The sequence below is a fragment of the Falco punctatus genome (assembly GCF_963210335.1).
Source record: "Falco punctatus genome assembly, chromosome: 9".
Taxonomy (NCBI): domain Eukaryota; kingdom Metazoa; phylum Chordata; class Aves; order Falconiformes; family Falconidae; genus Falco; species Falco punctatus.
In genome coordinates, this window is record NC_137589.1 from 21,224,773 (window position 1) to 21,240,996 (window position 16,224).

Genomic DNA, 16,224 nt, shown 5'->3' on the forward strand with positions numbered 1-16,224 from the left:
TTGTTTCCCTAATTTCTCAATGCCATAGTTTTCAACTCAAGTTTTCTTTAAACCTGGCAAATGCAACCACTACTTCCAAGTTATCCTGCATCTTGGAGTTTGCTTCTTTACAAAAGAAAACTTTGATGAAAAAATGTCATGCATTGCTTTTTGTGCTTGTTGTAGCAGCTGTACCTTCTCTGTTCATCCTGGTGACTAATGGCAGAGTTTAAAACTCTTGCTAATATAATTCTCTGTAGATTATGGTCGTATATCATAATTCAATCTAGCAAAAGCTGTTCTTTGATAAAGGGAATGTCATATCATTTGTATTTACAGTCTTGTTCAAAGGAGTGTTGTGAGGTTAATTGGAAGGTTAATTAGGAGAGGTTTAATCTAAAGGCAACAAGTCTAATCTTCACTCTCAGAGTCATGAGAGAGCTCCTTTTGCTCAGCTCTTCCAATAAAAGCAACATTCCTTAGAGATAAAGATCTCTGACACAGCGGGCAATTCCATTTATTTCAAGGTACTGTAAGTTCACAGGAATACTCACCTGGAAATACAACAAGGGGATTGTAGCTGCTCTGTTTTGTGCTGTGCCAACCACACTAATTCTTCTTCCATGCTATTGTGGAAAATCAAAATATTGAAAGGAAACATGGGAGTCAAGTTATGCTTTCTAACAAAACAGCCATTAAGTAAGTGGGACTTATTTTGCTTTTTTGGCAACCACAACAGAATTCCCAAGGTAAATAGCAACATTACTGTCTGGTGCTCTATATTTTTTTAATTATTAAGCATGGGAAAAATGCCTTGCTTTGAAGATTGATAGCCAAGCAGAACTGTGTTACAGTCAAAGCCTGAAAAAATTACATGCCCTTCTACTGAGTCAACCTTCATACAGCCCAGGCTTGCCCTGAGCACCTGTGGGTATTTCTGTGGTCAGGGATTAGGTAGTGTAATGATTCCTTTTAGAACAGAGCAATAACTTTCTAAATAGACAGTAAAAATATAGGGCCTCCTGTAGTTGAGTAGCTACTGCTGTGCTGTCTTCTGCAGGGCTGACAGTCTTGAAGCAGTGTGATAGACATGAGTCAGGGAAGACTTTTCCGAAACTTGCTTCTGGTCCTGTTACTTCATCAAGGTAGAGTGAACCAGGTGCTTTTTATTTATCCACTCATCATTTTGGTACCTGTCTCTGCCTTGTCTTCCCATCTCACTGTTTTTCCTTCCCTGTTCTTTGTGAGCTCTTATGCACAGCAACAGTGTGGAAGGGAAAGGATATAGCAGTAAGTTCCAGAAGCAGCTGAAAGGAGTGAGAAGAAAACACCAATGGCAAAGATGGAAGAGACAGAGAAAAGGGCACAACAGTGGGAGAAGATGCACATGGGATGTAAATCGGAAAGCAGGCAACCAATCCATGTGCTTGGCCACATGGATGTTTCTGGGACATTATGGCTTAAGGTTCCAGGCTTTGGAGTCACCCACCAGGAGTTCAGGCTAGGTAGTTGCAGCTAGTGGTGTTTCACGTGTCATTTGTGATCCTAACTTCCGTCTTGGTTTATTTGTTTGTTTAATTATGTAATTGTAGAATTGTTTAAAAGTACACTTTAGATTCTAAATCACAAAAGTCTAAGTGATGCACTGCATCAGAAATGAGTATACATCTGAATGCTGAGAAGGGTAAAGCCTGTAAAGCAGGAGGATCAGAGAGATGGCATTTTAGTTCAAGCATGTGACTCTGCTGCAGATGCCTAAAACAGGCAGCAGGGTAAGAAGATGAAAAGATAGTACTGAGGGCTCTTAAGTCTTCGGCGGGATTCTCTAGAAGTACACTTAAAGACAAATGGAGCACTCCAGGAAGTCAGCTGATGTAGGCAATGAGAAGAGGAGGCTGTTTTTTGAAGTGTACCTTATATATTTCCCAATAGTGTATTAATTAACTTTTAGTCTTTTAAGCTTCAGATAAAAGTTCTGAAAGTATCTCACTGGACACAGAGTTTTACAGGCAGGAACTTCCACTGCATTCTGGAAAATTTCCTTTATCTAACATTGTATGTACAGTATTGTCCTGGTTTTAGCTGAAATAGAGTTATTTTTCTTCTTAGTAGCTGGGGCAGTGCTGTGGTTTGGATTTATTATGAGAATAATGTTGATCACACACTGATGTTTTTAGTTATTGCTAAGTAATGTTTAAACTAAGTGAAGGACTTTTCAGTTTCTCAGGCCCTGCCAGTGAGAAGGCTGAAGGGGCACAAGAAATTGGGAGGGGACACAGCCAGGACAGCTGGCCTGAACCAGCCAAAGGGATATTCCATACCATTAAACATCACGCTGAACTTATAAGCTGGCAGAAGAAGGAAGAGGGAAACAGTCAGCATTATGATGTTTGTCTTCCCAAGTAACTGTTACACATGATGGAGCCCGGCTTTCCTGGGGATGGTTGAACACCTGCCTGCCCACGGGAAGTAGTAAATGAATTCCTTGTTTTGCTTTGCTTGCATGTGTGGCTTTTGCTTTACCTATTAATGTGTCTTTACCTCAACCCGTGAGTTTTCTCACATTTACCCTTTCAGGCCTCTCCACCATACCACTGTTGGGGGAGTGAGCAAGCAGCTGCATGGCGCTTGGTTGACCACCAGGGTTAAACCACAACAAGTATTAAGGTTGTTCGGAATATCCTTGCCATGGGAAAGGCTTCAGGATTCAAGAATCACACTTGCCACCTCTGCTCTGTATTTAAATGTTTCCTTCTCATCATCACAATCTTTATTTTTGCCTTTACTTATGTCAGCATTAAGGTTTTTCACTTTCCTTTTTTGTGTTTGTAATTATCGGCTGTATATATAGCTTTAAGTTATATCTGTTCTGAAAAATTCAGCAAGATACAATTTTTTAGAACCTTCTTTCTTACTAAGGCCAGAAATAAGGATGCTGTATCTAGTATTGGTGGATGACAGCTCTTGGTAGGTGATAATCTGTATTGATGTTTGCTCTGCAAAAATATAGTAAGCCTGTGTCCTGTCAGGATGAAGTACCATGGGAAGTGTCAGGTGCATGGGCAAGGTGTTAGAAGATGTCTCTCTTCATTACAGCACTCAGGCTGGTGTTTGTCTTGTCTAATTAATCAGCAGTTCACTTGTGAGGGGTGTCCTTCCTCCTCTAGGTAATGATGAAAACCCTTGAAAATCCATAAGCAGGACTTTGTCAGGCAAGTCCTTTCTCTTTAGCCTCTTCTGCATTTCCCTCACACCTTCTTCCCTGCTTACACACAGCTGTTCATGTCAGCATTGTCTACTGTTAGTCCTTCCTGCTAAGACCTCTGACTCTTCTGCAGGCTTTGCCTGTGAAAAGGTACGTGCAACAGCCCAGTTACAGCATACGTGGTAAGGAATATCCCATACCTTTCCATGCTGGAGACAGAAGCACAGTCCACTTTCTGCCAAGAGGTAAAACCAGTGTCTTCATCTTTCTTCACGCTGCTTGCCTGAGACACTGCCGCGGGGGAGATAAGCAGCCCACTACAGGTGCTGAAAGGTGAACATCACACTCCTGCAATGTCATAAGCGCCATTTGGATGCCTTGGCAGAAATGAAACAGTACTTCAGGGCAGAAGCAACAGCTCCATGGGTTCTGGAATAGCAGCCATCTCAGTTTCACATCAGATGTGTACAGCCTTGTGGCCCTTCTCAGGTATGTCTGAAAACAGGAGCCTAGACAACGTGAAAAATAGCCTAAAATTTCAATCTGAATATTTAGGTGACAGAACATGGTCTTTCCCAGCTCCTAGATAACACTGTGCTCATCTCAGCATGCCGTTTGTTTTCTCTTCCTCTAGACTGTAGGTTCTGACCACCCTGGTAGCCCAGTACTAGTACTGCTCTGGCAGCCAGAGCTTGCCATCAGTATGAAAGGCAGGTGTGGGTCAGCTCTTTCATCCATGAAAAATCTACCGTTCTGGCTAGGTTTGGTCACCTACTAACTTGTTTAATCCCCACCCCTGCTCAGAGGAGTTGCCTTCACAGTCCGTCAATGAAAGGCATTTTTATGATGGGCAAAGGTACATTTTCCAGATTAAGCAGAAATTTCTCTCCACACACTTCCTTTCCCAACAGCACAGACACCCAGGCAAAAAAGATGGCTGCTTATTCAGCACCAGGTTTCCTCCATGTGGTAATCTACACAGGAATCTCTGGCCCTTCATCTGTTACTCTTTTTGTCCTTTTCTGGACCCTCCTTTCCCTTATTCTTCCCAGGACCAAATTGTGCAGGGACTTAACAGGGGTCCTCCCTCTTTTCCTCTTAGCCCTTCACATCAATAATTAGGTCAGTGAACAGTACAACAAACTCAGAGGGAATATTCGGTCCACTCAGGTTGTGGAAGCTTTGCCAAAACGTAAGAACAGGCATTTCACTGCTATGGCAAGTGCCAACCAGGCTGCCAGTTGCTGAGGTTACCATAGTCATGTTCACCTGTGCTGAGGCACTGTAAGGACCCCACGTGGGACTTCTCCTGGGGCTTAGCAAAAGAAAAAAACACCTTGATCATTAAAACCAAAAAGCCCGACTATGAGCAGAAGTGTTTCCTGCAGGGAGGTGGCCACAATGAACAGTAGTTGTGAATACTGCGTTCAGGCACTGCCATCACCAACATAGAGTGTAAGCAAGGCTCTGAACATGCAGATGCGTAGCTTGGAGCATCAGTGCTATAGCAGGAAAATAATGGGGAGCAGAGCATGACCTCAGGGGGAAGGAGGCCCATGGGCAGGTGGGGCAGAGTGTACTGTGGAGCCAGAGTGGGTTGAAGCCCTGTCTCTGAGGTTGATGATGGCCTCCTAGTAAACAAACTGTGTGTTACCACTTTGCTATGTGGTATGGCATTTAACATTTTTGCTTTTAACTTAGTTCCCATACTTGAAGTCTTGGAGCAGTACTTTCAGATTGGTTTTGTTTTGGAGGTGAAAGTTTTGAGAAGCACTTGATTTTGAATATCCACATCTCACTGTCTTCACTCTTGTTTCAACCAAGACATCATAACATACTGAAATTCCTAGCTGATTTTTTTTTCTAACTTCAGGCATGTGTTTTGTGTATGAGTAATAGTGAAAAATGGCCCCACAATCAGAAATCATTCTAGTAATTCTGATAACAGTAAAACAACAAATTTCAAGGATCATCGGCCTCTTCAAACGTTCATTTTGTTAACAGACATAACAGCAAAGCAAAGTAATCATCATTAGAATAGTAATTTTGTTTCAGCAACCCTTAAACTCCTGCTGTGACACTGTATTACCAGTCTTTATGCTGAGTTGATGGAAGGAGAGGTTGATTCTATTAACTAAGTTTCAGAATAATTGAAGAAGGTCTTTTAAGATACAAACTTTGCTTTGATATAGGAATTTCAAAGGTGAATGGAAGCTTCAAAGGAGACACTGGGAATGCAAGGTTAGCAGGGTTGAGTTCTTAGTGGTGGGTAGCTCCTGACTTCAAATTATTTCTTGTAAAGATACTGGTTCCTTCCTTTCACACCAAAAATATGTCAAAACAAGAAACTTAATTTATTCAGTTCTCTTGGATGCCATATGTAGCTGTCTTTTTCATGATTTAATGTATAAACATGAGATTGCATCTTTGCCATTAAATTGTATTAGCAAATACTCTTTTTTTCTAAGTACTCCTCTGAAAATTTACTATATCTTTGGAAACCAGAACTGCAGAGACTGTTAAAAACACTATAGACACTAATGTGAAATGCCTTTGGTCTTGTGTAAATTCTAGACTGAGCTGTGAAAAGTTGCCCTCTAAAGGTGAAAACCTATAGAAAATGAAAAGGAAACTATAAAAATGAAAAACTCTTATGTTGTTATGGATGCTAGAGGCTTAGATACTTGGCAGATTTCTTGACTGCAAGCACCTTTCCTTTGCACCCCTTTTTGACATAGAGATTCATGCAGTTGTAGAAAAGCAGTACCCAAACCCATGAGGTTTTCCAAGTCACCTCCGTGCCAGATCCACTCAGCCTATGTTATTGCTGAGAGAATGATAGAAATCCCACAGTCTTACCAGCATATCTATTCTAGTACTTTGCTACCTTTGTGTTTAAAGATATTATTCCAGGATCTAACCAGAGATTTTCCTTCTGTCTTTGGTGTTAGCCTTTTTCTTGTTCTGTGCTCCCGGATGTGGAGAAAAGATTAGTCTGTGCTGTTTCCTTTGCACCTTGGTACGTATGCAGTTAGCGTTCCCCTGTGATTTTTTTTTCTTTAGAGTAAGTGGCTCTAGTTCTTTTAGTCTTTCCCCATAGGTCTCAATGTCTAGATTTTTATTCATGTTCTTTGGTTTGCTTGGACTCTGAGCAGTTGGTTCACATTTTTTGGACATGCAGAGTGTAAAGTAAGATATAACGTACTAGCTCTATTTATCAGTTCTAGCTACAGTGCAAGGATTAGCTAACATGTAGTGTAAGTTATATTCCTTTGAATGTATCTCCCTTTTTTGCAAAGGAGTGAAAATGTTGACTCCTGTTCAATTCAGTGTTAAGACTACTGACTGGTTCTTTTCTGCAAAAGTGCTTCCTTGCCAGTTGCTTCCCAGTGCATATTTCTTCAGACTATTACTCTTTTTCAGGTATGGAAATTTGTGGTTCTTTGTTAACCTTCATTTCAGACTATTTCTCAAGATTTTGAATTCTAATCCCATTCCTTATTGTACTGAATTTTTCTGGTCTTTCTGGTTATTGAAACCACATAGTTTAAATTATGACAGAGATCATTGGTAACAGACTGTAGGTATGGTTGCTCCACTGGTGTTGCACTCACACTGTAACTGCTTCATCCAGGTAATGTTTGTCAGACTGGTTGGGAAGAATGTCATTGGAGATGCTTCACTTAATTTGGTCTGCTGAATCTAGTGGAACCCAAATGCTCTTACACTCAAGACAAGTTACTGGTATGACTTGTATGCACCTGGCTGTTTCTATATACCATCATATATATGTTGGAAACAGACTATAATAAGTGCTCTAAAAAAGATTCCGGTCTCTGCTACAGAGAAGTATTTTAACATCTGCATTTTAATAAGGTACGGTAGAAATGTTTTAATTTATTAAATATGAACTGCCTGGCCACACATGAATATGGGTACATTCAACTTTTTTCCCTTTAATTTCGACAGGTGGATTGAAAAATATTGACATAGATATTTTTAGTATTCTACACAAAGCTTTTCCACCATTAGTATTGATTTCAGTTTTTTTACTTGTCTAGGAAATGGTAAGATTAATGAATAAACTCTGCTTTTTTGTGTTACAGTTCAGTCTAATTAGATGATGGGATTAACCGAAGTGAAGCAGCCACTGACTATGGTGATGGTGTGTCTTTGACAAGGGTATAAAACAAAAAAAGAAAAAGTTTCTCTGCATGTTCAGAAAGAGAAGGGATAGCACATAGCAATGGTTTTTGCTGAGGACAAGAAGAAAATGGTGGTGACTGTGGAAAGAATAGCAGGGATGTGATGAATATGAGAGGATTATGACCAAAGGAAGAGGCGGTTGGACACATCTTGACTGTAAAGGATCTGACTTTTTCTTCAAGAAACCATGGATAAGAGACAGGAAGTATTTAGAAGCTCAGCAGCAATCATACAAGTTGTTCAGTCAAGAGAATAACAATGCTTTTACTGATCAGGAGTGCAAGATGCTTTTCCATATACTTCAAGTATTGCAAAACTCTCAAATTCATAAACATAAAATGTCTTTCCTAAAGGCAAAAGGTGACAACAGTATCAGAAATAAAGCATATTAAGTATTTTCCTTTGGAAAGACAGACTTTTTTATTCTTCCAGGATCTTTCCTTTTCTAAATGTAAGCCTATGAGCAGTACTCTGCATACTAGCCCACAATTTATCTTTTTTTCTCTTGTGCTTTTCTTGTTTTAATTGATGCCTCAAAGGATTAATTGTGCATTCAAACAGACCATTCTTTTTTGTCTTACTCTTATTTTTTTTCCCATGGAGTTTCTTTTGGTACATTTGAGGCCTGATCCAAATTCCCCTCTGGGCTGCCTCAGGCACTTTTTTTCTCTCATATGTAGGGGGCAGTTTGCTGGCCAGTGTGTTGGGAATGTATGCAATGTTCCTGGTGGGGCAAGCGTTGAGTCACATGGCTGTTCCTGGGCTCTGTGGCAGGTATGCACTGTGCTGCACCAGCAGTGATCACAGATGGCTCCTGCTCCCTGGGTCTTGTTCTTCTCCCACTGATCCTTCACCTTTCCTCTACTGTCCTAACCTCAGCAAATCCACCCCTGGACTTGTGTCAAGGTAGAGTAATTTAAAATCATTACTCTTCCAGGGGAAAAATACATTATATCAAAGTTGGAGATCTTGAACCGTTTTTAAAAACTCCTTCAGATTGTCTGTAGTAGTGTAAGTTGTTAAGTATTGCCCAATGTTTTCTTTCTGAGGAAAAGCCGTTGTTTCCAGAAGACTGCCCCAATGTCAGACAGATGAACACTGAATCAGTGCCTCGTAGCATTCCCAAGTGATGCAGCAGCTAAGTTGTAAAGTGGACTTGTAATAGTTAATGGCAAAATGTTGAGCTATAGAAATGTTACAGCAGCAATATCTGTCAGAGATCTCTTCTCTAGCCATTACAATACACTTCATAGAGGAAGAGTAACACAAATTCCTTACATTTTGCCTGCAAGAAGAGTTGGTGTGGAAGGGAATTTAACAGCATCTTTTGTAAAAAAAGTATATTTTAAAAGATTTTGTGCATTGATTAGGGAAACCTGCAAGAATGAATCTACAGAATGTGTTTAGATAATGTGTCATTATGATCACTTGGCCCCTACTGGTAAATCTCAGCGGATATTGCCCTTCATACACAAATGAACTTCAGTTTTGCATCCAGAGCTTCATTGGCATAGTAGGGCTTGAGATCACTGCTGTGAAACTTGCTGAAACAGATACCCAAAATAGAAAGTAGCAATATTTTAATATTGAAAATCTCCTTTGAAACAGCAAGAGAACGTAATTAATGCCAATCAAAAGTTTTCCAGAAAAAAATATTGTATCAAAATTTTGGGGTAAGTTTTCAAGTGATTACAAGTTTAGATGATAAAAGTAATGACAACGACACAGTATATTTAGACCTCTATAAAGCGTATGACTGAATGATGTATGACATCCCTTTAAGAGATCTGTTCTTAATGCTGTATACTATCTGTCTTAATCTTTTTGAATAAAGCATGATGGCATTGCTAATAAATATGCAGGTGACAAAAGTTGGTTGACTTGCAGGTAAGTTTATGCAGCTAGATGTAGTTCATGTAGTTAGATCTAGGGGATATTACATCTGTGTAACTTAGATTCCTTGAGGGATATCTCATCCAGTTCTTGTACCTAAGGGTGTTCCTCCAGGCTGAACAGGAGAAAAATTGCAAGACTGAACTATGCCATACAGTAAAAAGGAAGGAACTAACTTTGTAGTTAACCTTAAAATAACAAGTCACAAGCTGTGTCAAGTCACTGATAATACAAAGGAAACTTATTAGCAGCTGGTTCTCTAATTCAGCTGGAAAGAAACACAAACCAACAAGCCTTTCTGTCTAGAAATTGAAATCCTGAAACAAGCACAACATTTCAGTGGTGAGGAAAATTAAACACTGCATTTAATTTTAAATTAATTTATCTAGAGGTAGATTCTCCAGGGCTGCTGCTGATCTTTCAGACCATCAGTTAGAAAAGATGTAGGATAGCTGATCCTAGGTGGAAAAATTAGTCAGATGGTGTACCAAAGTCACTCCTAACCCTACAGCTCTGTTATGCCACAGATTCTCCAATACTAAAGTGTTGCCGATGTCTTTATTTAATGGCAAATGCACCTAATTTGATATCCTATATAGTTTCAGATCAGAGCACTTTCAATGTAATGAACAGTAAGTGAGACCTCCAAAGGAACATTTCAAACACATTCGTGATGTGCATAAAATGCCCAAACTTTTACTGCAAATTTTGTATTGACTGTCCTTCATTGGATGTCTTGTGCCATCGGCAGGATTTTCAATGACAATAGCACACTTTTGTCCCAGAGCTGTATGTCAGCAGTGGGCAAGTCATATCAGTTTGAAGATATTTGAGACAAACTACTAAATAAATTGAACAATGGATACTTTCTAGCTGTGAATTCTTATTACCTGCAGATCTGACTGACTTTTTCTTGTAATAAAAAATGTAAAGCATAATTCTAAATTCCTGAAGAAACCATTAGTAAAACTTATTAAGCTGAACTACCATTTGCCATGAGAAGTTGAGATGGCCTTAGCTGATTTTTCCAGTTTAATAGTTTTGTATCCTTTCTAGGAGATTTTCATGTTTTAAGCTGGGTTGGGTTTTTTTGTTTGTGTCTCACTGTGTAGGAGGTGGGTTAATACCATAGCTGAACTTTGGGCCTCCAAACATGACCAAGTAAAATAGCATTGAAAATAGCCCAGCGTGGGCAGATAGCTTTGAAATCTCTTTGTATGGTTCCACCAACATCTCAGAAACCAGATTCAGTTCTTTTCAAGTATGTACAAATATTCTGTGGCGAAATGTGGAGTCTTAATTAACAAGTTTTGTCTGTCTGTCCTGTGATTTCTACTCTGCATCCATGAAACCACCTCATTGTCTTTGTTTTCAGCCATTTGACTGTTTCAGCTCTTTAAGTGCTATGGGTTAGATACTCTGTGTTTGTATGTACCTAATGCAGCTAGGTTCTGTCTCAGTTAAAACCTCTGGATGCCAAAACAGAGTGGGTAACAGAATCACCACACAGAAATAAGTTGAAACTGTTTATTTTGATACAGATTGTGATGCCTATGGCTTGTAACAGCAATGTTTTATTTGCCATAGGTGTGACAACATGATGCCTCTGAACTTTTCTTCTGCAGCAGACTTGGAGTGGAGAAGAATAGAAAGTATTTTCCTGTCCCACCTGCTGCTTCCAAGTGGCTGTACATACTCTAGATTTAAAAATTTAGGTTTCCTTCTCTTGTTCTTCTGTCATTATGTTTTACAGCTGGAATGTAGCTTTCTTAAATTCTTTTGGCTTCTAATAAGATTTACCTTAGTCTGACTCATGTCTTCTCTAAGTCTTCCATGACAGCATTGCTGTTCAAAATGCCACCTTGCTTTTACCTCTTCCTTGGCAACATCTAGCCCACTGACAATAATCCTCAAGGAAAGATATGAAGGAAGCTGAAGGAGGCTCTTGTGAAAACACGTTGTGTCTGCTGGCTGATGAAATGGCTGTGAAGAAGGAATTGGCTTCCTGGTCTGCACATGAGTTGTGTGTGTCCTTTGCTCCTGTTTTGCTGGCAATCCCTAAGTAAGAAGTTGGGGCTGATGCTTAGAGTGCTTCATCTTTTCACCTAGATAATCTATTTCTCTTGCCACAAACAAGTGTCATTTCATAAATGTATGAGAAAAAAACATATTACTACAGCTATATTTCATACACCAGTAATTGTGTTTCACTCCTAAAAATAAATCATCATTTTCTTCCTCTTTTCTGTTCTTGCATGATCAAGAAATTGAGTGCTTGCTTACAAGAATGAAAGAGCTCTCAGCATCTCTGAAAAATCTCAGGTATATCAGAACACTCCCTCCACTATAGGCATTCCGAATTCAAAGGTTACTTTGTCAGTTTTGCTCTTTCACTCTCTGGGGAGCACATAGCGAAGGTGAAGATGGAGTAATGCTGGAAGCCACTAAAGGGCAGCCAAGCCAGAAGAAGAGACAAAACTGAAGATGCTAGTTCAGTTTGGGAACTCAGGTCAATCATTCCTATGAAGAGCAGGAGCCCTTAGAAAGGGGTGATGAACAGGGACAAAGAACAAAAGTTGAATGAAGTGTTTTAAGGAGGAAAGGAAGGAAGAAATTAACTCAGCAAGAAATGCAGAGCAGTGTGGAGGATCCTAAGGAAAGAACTGCAACAGAAAGTATAATAATGAATTAATAGACTCGGTAGCATATGAAAGCAGTAGCGAATAAAAAGGAAACAATGCTGCCGTTAGTGTAGGTAATGGAACACAGAAAAACAGAAGAGCACAGAAAGAGCAAAACAAAGGAACAAGCAGAGCGATCTCAAGTGACCCACAGCTTTTGTGTTCGTGAATTCAAGTAAAAGTGAAGTGATTGCTCTGTGTTCTTAAACAGATGTGTGCTGTGGAGAAAAGCAAGCCATTCTCAGCAATTCCATTACCTTAATGTTGTTGTCTGCTCTTCCCTGACTTTTTTATGAGAATGCATCAGCTGCTCCTCTAGACTGAAGAGCCAATTTTGAAGGCTCTTTTCCACATCTTAGACCTATATTTTGGTTCCCATATGCTCACCTTCCCTTCAATAAAGTAACAATGAATAGTACACTGCAGTATTTTCTATTTAAGGAATTTATTAATTGAAAGGAGAAAGTTTAGAGCACTAGAACTATTTGCAAGTCCAGGATAAATTTAGTGAACTGTTCAGACGAAAAAGAAGTGACAGAATGAGGTGTAAGGGTGAGGATTTTTTTTAAAAATCATTTGCATTTTGAGATTGACCTAACATTAGACAAAGGATAAAACAAACAGGAAAAACTGAAGAAAAACTGAAGGTAGACTGTTTGGGTTTAAGCTAATATTATGAGTCCAGATGAGCAAAATTTATTTTTATTTTTGGATTGGCTATCACAACATTTCTCAAGCTGTTTTCAAAACTATTGCTTCTCCAGATAGAAACTTCCATTTTGGAAGCTGGGCATCCTATTTTTTTGGTCTTTGTTTGACTTTAATATTTGCCTATGTTATAAAGCATGTTTATCCTCAGCTTAACAAGCCATTCAGGACACTCTGCCAGTGATTCATCCTCTGTTATTTGATGTTCCACCACTGTTTGTGTCAATCTCAAACTTTATCACTAATTATTTTGGTTTTCACACCCCAAGTCACTGATAATAACACAGAGACAACATCCAAACTATGTAAAGGCTTATGGTGATTCCTGTTGAAACTAATAGCCTGATGATTGTCAAAACCATCTGTTTGATGTGGGTGATGATAATTTATTTTCTGATGAGTCCCAGCCACTCTGAAAGAAGTGTTCTCACTGCATGTCGTTGCCTGTTTGGGGTGGGACTCTGCACTGTGTTGCACTACAGATCTTTGAAATGCTGTATGACATTCTTTATCTACATTGTTCATTACTTCAGAAAAAAATAAACCATTTACATCCAAAGATAAGAAAGGGGTTTGGGGTTTTTCTGTCATTTCTTGTCTCTATGCAATTAAATAAACTTTGCAAATAATGTATTGCTGAATATTTCTAACCATTTACTGTCTCAGCACTTGTGTAATAGTGAAAAATACCAAATGGTGAAGCTTCTTTTCCACTTGCCTTTATTCTTTTTTCTCCTCCAGTCCGTACATACTGCGTTCTTATAACATGGCTCCTTAATTTGTTGCTGCAATGAAGAACATGGAAATAACACACAGTTCTTGAAAACTGTGACCAGGATTAGTTCCCATTTCCTAACAGGTTGTTCTGAATTAAAATGATAATGAATGTTACTCTAGATCAATGATGTATGGGGAAGCTTTGTTACTAGTGAAGCCAAAGGAAGTTGTTGCATTGACCTTTCAGTGCCTGGATTTCACTTTAAGAACTAAATTGAAACTGAATATGGATGTAGAGACTTGGGCAATGGCTTTTAGGATTATTTCTATCAAAATCCTGTATGCCTAGAATCTCTCCTCGGTACTAACAGCTAGGGGAAGCAATGTGTTTTGTGCCAGCAGTATCTTTCAGTGCATTGTCTCTAGTTTTCAGTGCTTTGTGGTCTAGCATCTATATTGTTTTGTGTCCTGTAATTTATTTTAAAATTATGTATTCCATAGAAGTGTTCTTCATGTGTATGCACATCCAAGCTAGCAAATGCTTTTCAGCTCTCAGTATGCCACCAAAGATATTTGTCTGTCTGGTGAGTTGAGTTGCTGAAAGTAGGAGTTGCTGATGTGCTGCTTAAAATATAGTTAAACATTTACAAAGAAGATTATATAAAAGATACTGCTGGAGATTAGAAGAGATTCTTTCTGAAGTCATTGTAAGCCAGTAATTGATGGCGAGCTTGCTTCAATAGTTCTCTTCTTGTGTTTTAGAGTTCAAAAGGATATTGTGTCATTTCTTTAGCAGATGTTGCAGGCAACTAAATAGTTTAATTTTTTTGTACAGTTAAGCAAATAATTTTTGAACAGATAGCTTCCATCAATAAACTGATTAGAATATCAAACATGCATCCTGTTTCCAGGTGTGCCAACTTTTAAAGATATGCGTAACCTAGATTTTAAAGGTAACAGTTTTATTTTATTATACATGAAGCTTCTTTAAATAACTACGGTAAGCCTGGATGATTTGGTGCTGAGCTGGTAATCTGTCCTTCAGAAATGTGTGATTTATTTGTGCTAACACTAATAGAAAAATGAAACTTTTTTGTTCTCTTTTTCCTTTGTTACATTTGGTAATTTCTGTTTCATTGCAGCTGTGCACATCACAGTTGTGGTACTCCCAACACATCCCAAGTCATAGTTCAGCCTGCAAAGACAAAAATAAAGTCTTAACATTGAGTGGCATCCTGTGGTGGCCCTGCTGGCTAGTCAGGCAAAGCAGGCCCTGCGTGGTGTGACCAGAGGCCACAGCTTACATGGGGACATCACGCACAATTAATTACACAATGGTGCCACCACATAACAGACTGAAAACCCAACTGAAACAGCAGATCACATTGTAGTCCCTTTGCTATGTTTGCCCCACTTTGTGTAGTAACCTTAAATAGCAAAATGACTCTTGGTGAGTTATTGCAAATTTAATTTAGGATTATTTAGTGGGCTGAAAAATTAAGGTCTCGGTGTTTGAAATCTAGCCACTGGATTTCTTCATAAAATTGAAACATCAAGAAGAGTAGTCAGTCTAATGCATTATAAAGCAATGTCCAGGCTAGTCTAAAACGTGACAAAGAACTCTAAGCGACCCCATGAAAAACAAAAGTCTAAGGAAGATTTCCAAGTTTAATGTGGATACTCTGCAAAGGTGGTTTACTGAAGAACATTTTGCATATCTTGAGATACGCAAAAATTTCATGATGAGGGAGGGAAGGGAGAGGAGACATTAATTTTCCTGACCATTGCCTGAGACATTACATTTCAGGTGTCTTAGTCCTAGCATTGGCAGGTTGAAGAAATTTGGGAAGAAAAAAGAGTGCGGGAGGATGCTCAATACATTAATATGAAGTAGAAGGAAAACATACTGACAGCATTAGCAAATAAATCAAACAGATGTAGAAGCTGAGTTTCTAAATCTGCTCATTAAATATTTCAAATTTACACTCTCAAAATTGGAAAATAAGTTGACATGTCAATTTATCTTTTTGAACGAACTGTCATACCTGGCATGGTATAAAATTGATAATAAAGAATAAAGTGGTCTGGAAAAGACAATTATGCTTCTTGAATTATTGAAAATGACACTTTGAAAAAATGTGATGTGTCTTTAGAGTCTTTTTTTTTTTATCTTTATACCTTGACCATTTTCTTTATGTAGGATGACAACAATTGCATGTGCTAGAGTGCAAAAAGCTTCCTGAACCCGACTTCTTGAAAAGTTCATTAGCATGTTCTGCTTTTGCTCTGGTGTGGCAGAAGATAAATATGATGAACATCAGCTGTGAAAACATGAAGTCTTGTCTTGTTTCCATCTGCGTGCAGAAGTGAACTGCGGGAGGCTGTGCTGGTCTTGATTTTTTAGTAATTTTTGGAATTAGAAAATTGTGTTTGGTTTTTTTTCCAACAGAAAAAGACAAATGTTCAGATAATTACACGTACTTTGATGTTGCATTAGTAAATTGATTTATATCTGTGCGAGGGGTGGGTGGGTGGGGTGGGGTGGGGAAATGCTTTAGACTATCTGTTGTTCCTGTTTTTAAAATCTGTCCCTTTGAAACTCACATGTCACACTGACCAATCTCTTCTTCAGCCAGGACGACTGTATCTGCCATGGGACTTCCTTTCCCAATGTTATGGAAAAGAATAAATAGTCAATGTTGAAAAAAATATAGCCGCTATCAGTTAAAATTTTGATCTGAGGTGAAAGCTGAAGGAACGGTGTTTTCAAAGAGGTGGGAACGTACAGAAAGTGTGGTGGTTGTGTCTGTAAAGGAAGTGAGAGATGGGTGCCCA

At 38.9% G+C, this 16,224-nt stretch overlaps 1 long non-coding RNA gene across 5 annotated transcripts in view; it reads left to right on the forward strand.

The window, feature by feature from the left end:
• The window catches only part of LOC308069474, a 462,044-nt gene extending 446,126 nt beyond the window's left edge, over nucleotides 1–15,918 (forward strand). For 3 of the 5 annotated variants that reach the window (XR_013930396.1, XR_013930399.1, XR_013930400.1), the window contains one exon: nucleotides 1–15,918. This exon is cut by the window's left edge. This is a non-coding gene — a long non-coding RNA (uncharacterized lncRNA). The other 2 variants (XR_013930397.1, XR_013930398.1) reach the window with 2 other exon arrangements.
• Nucleotides 15,919–16,224: the final 306 nt, after the last annotated feature.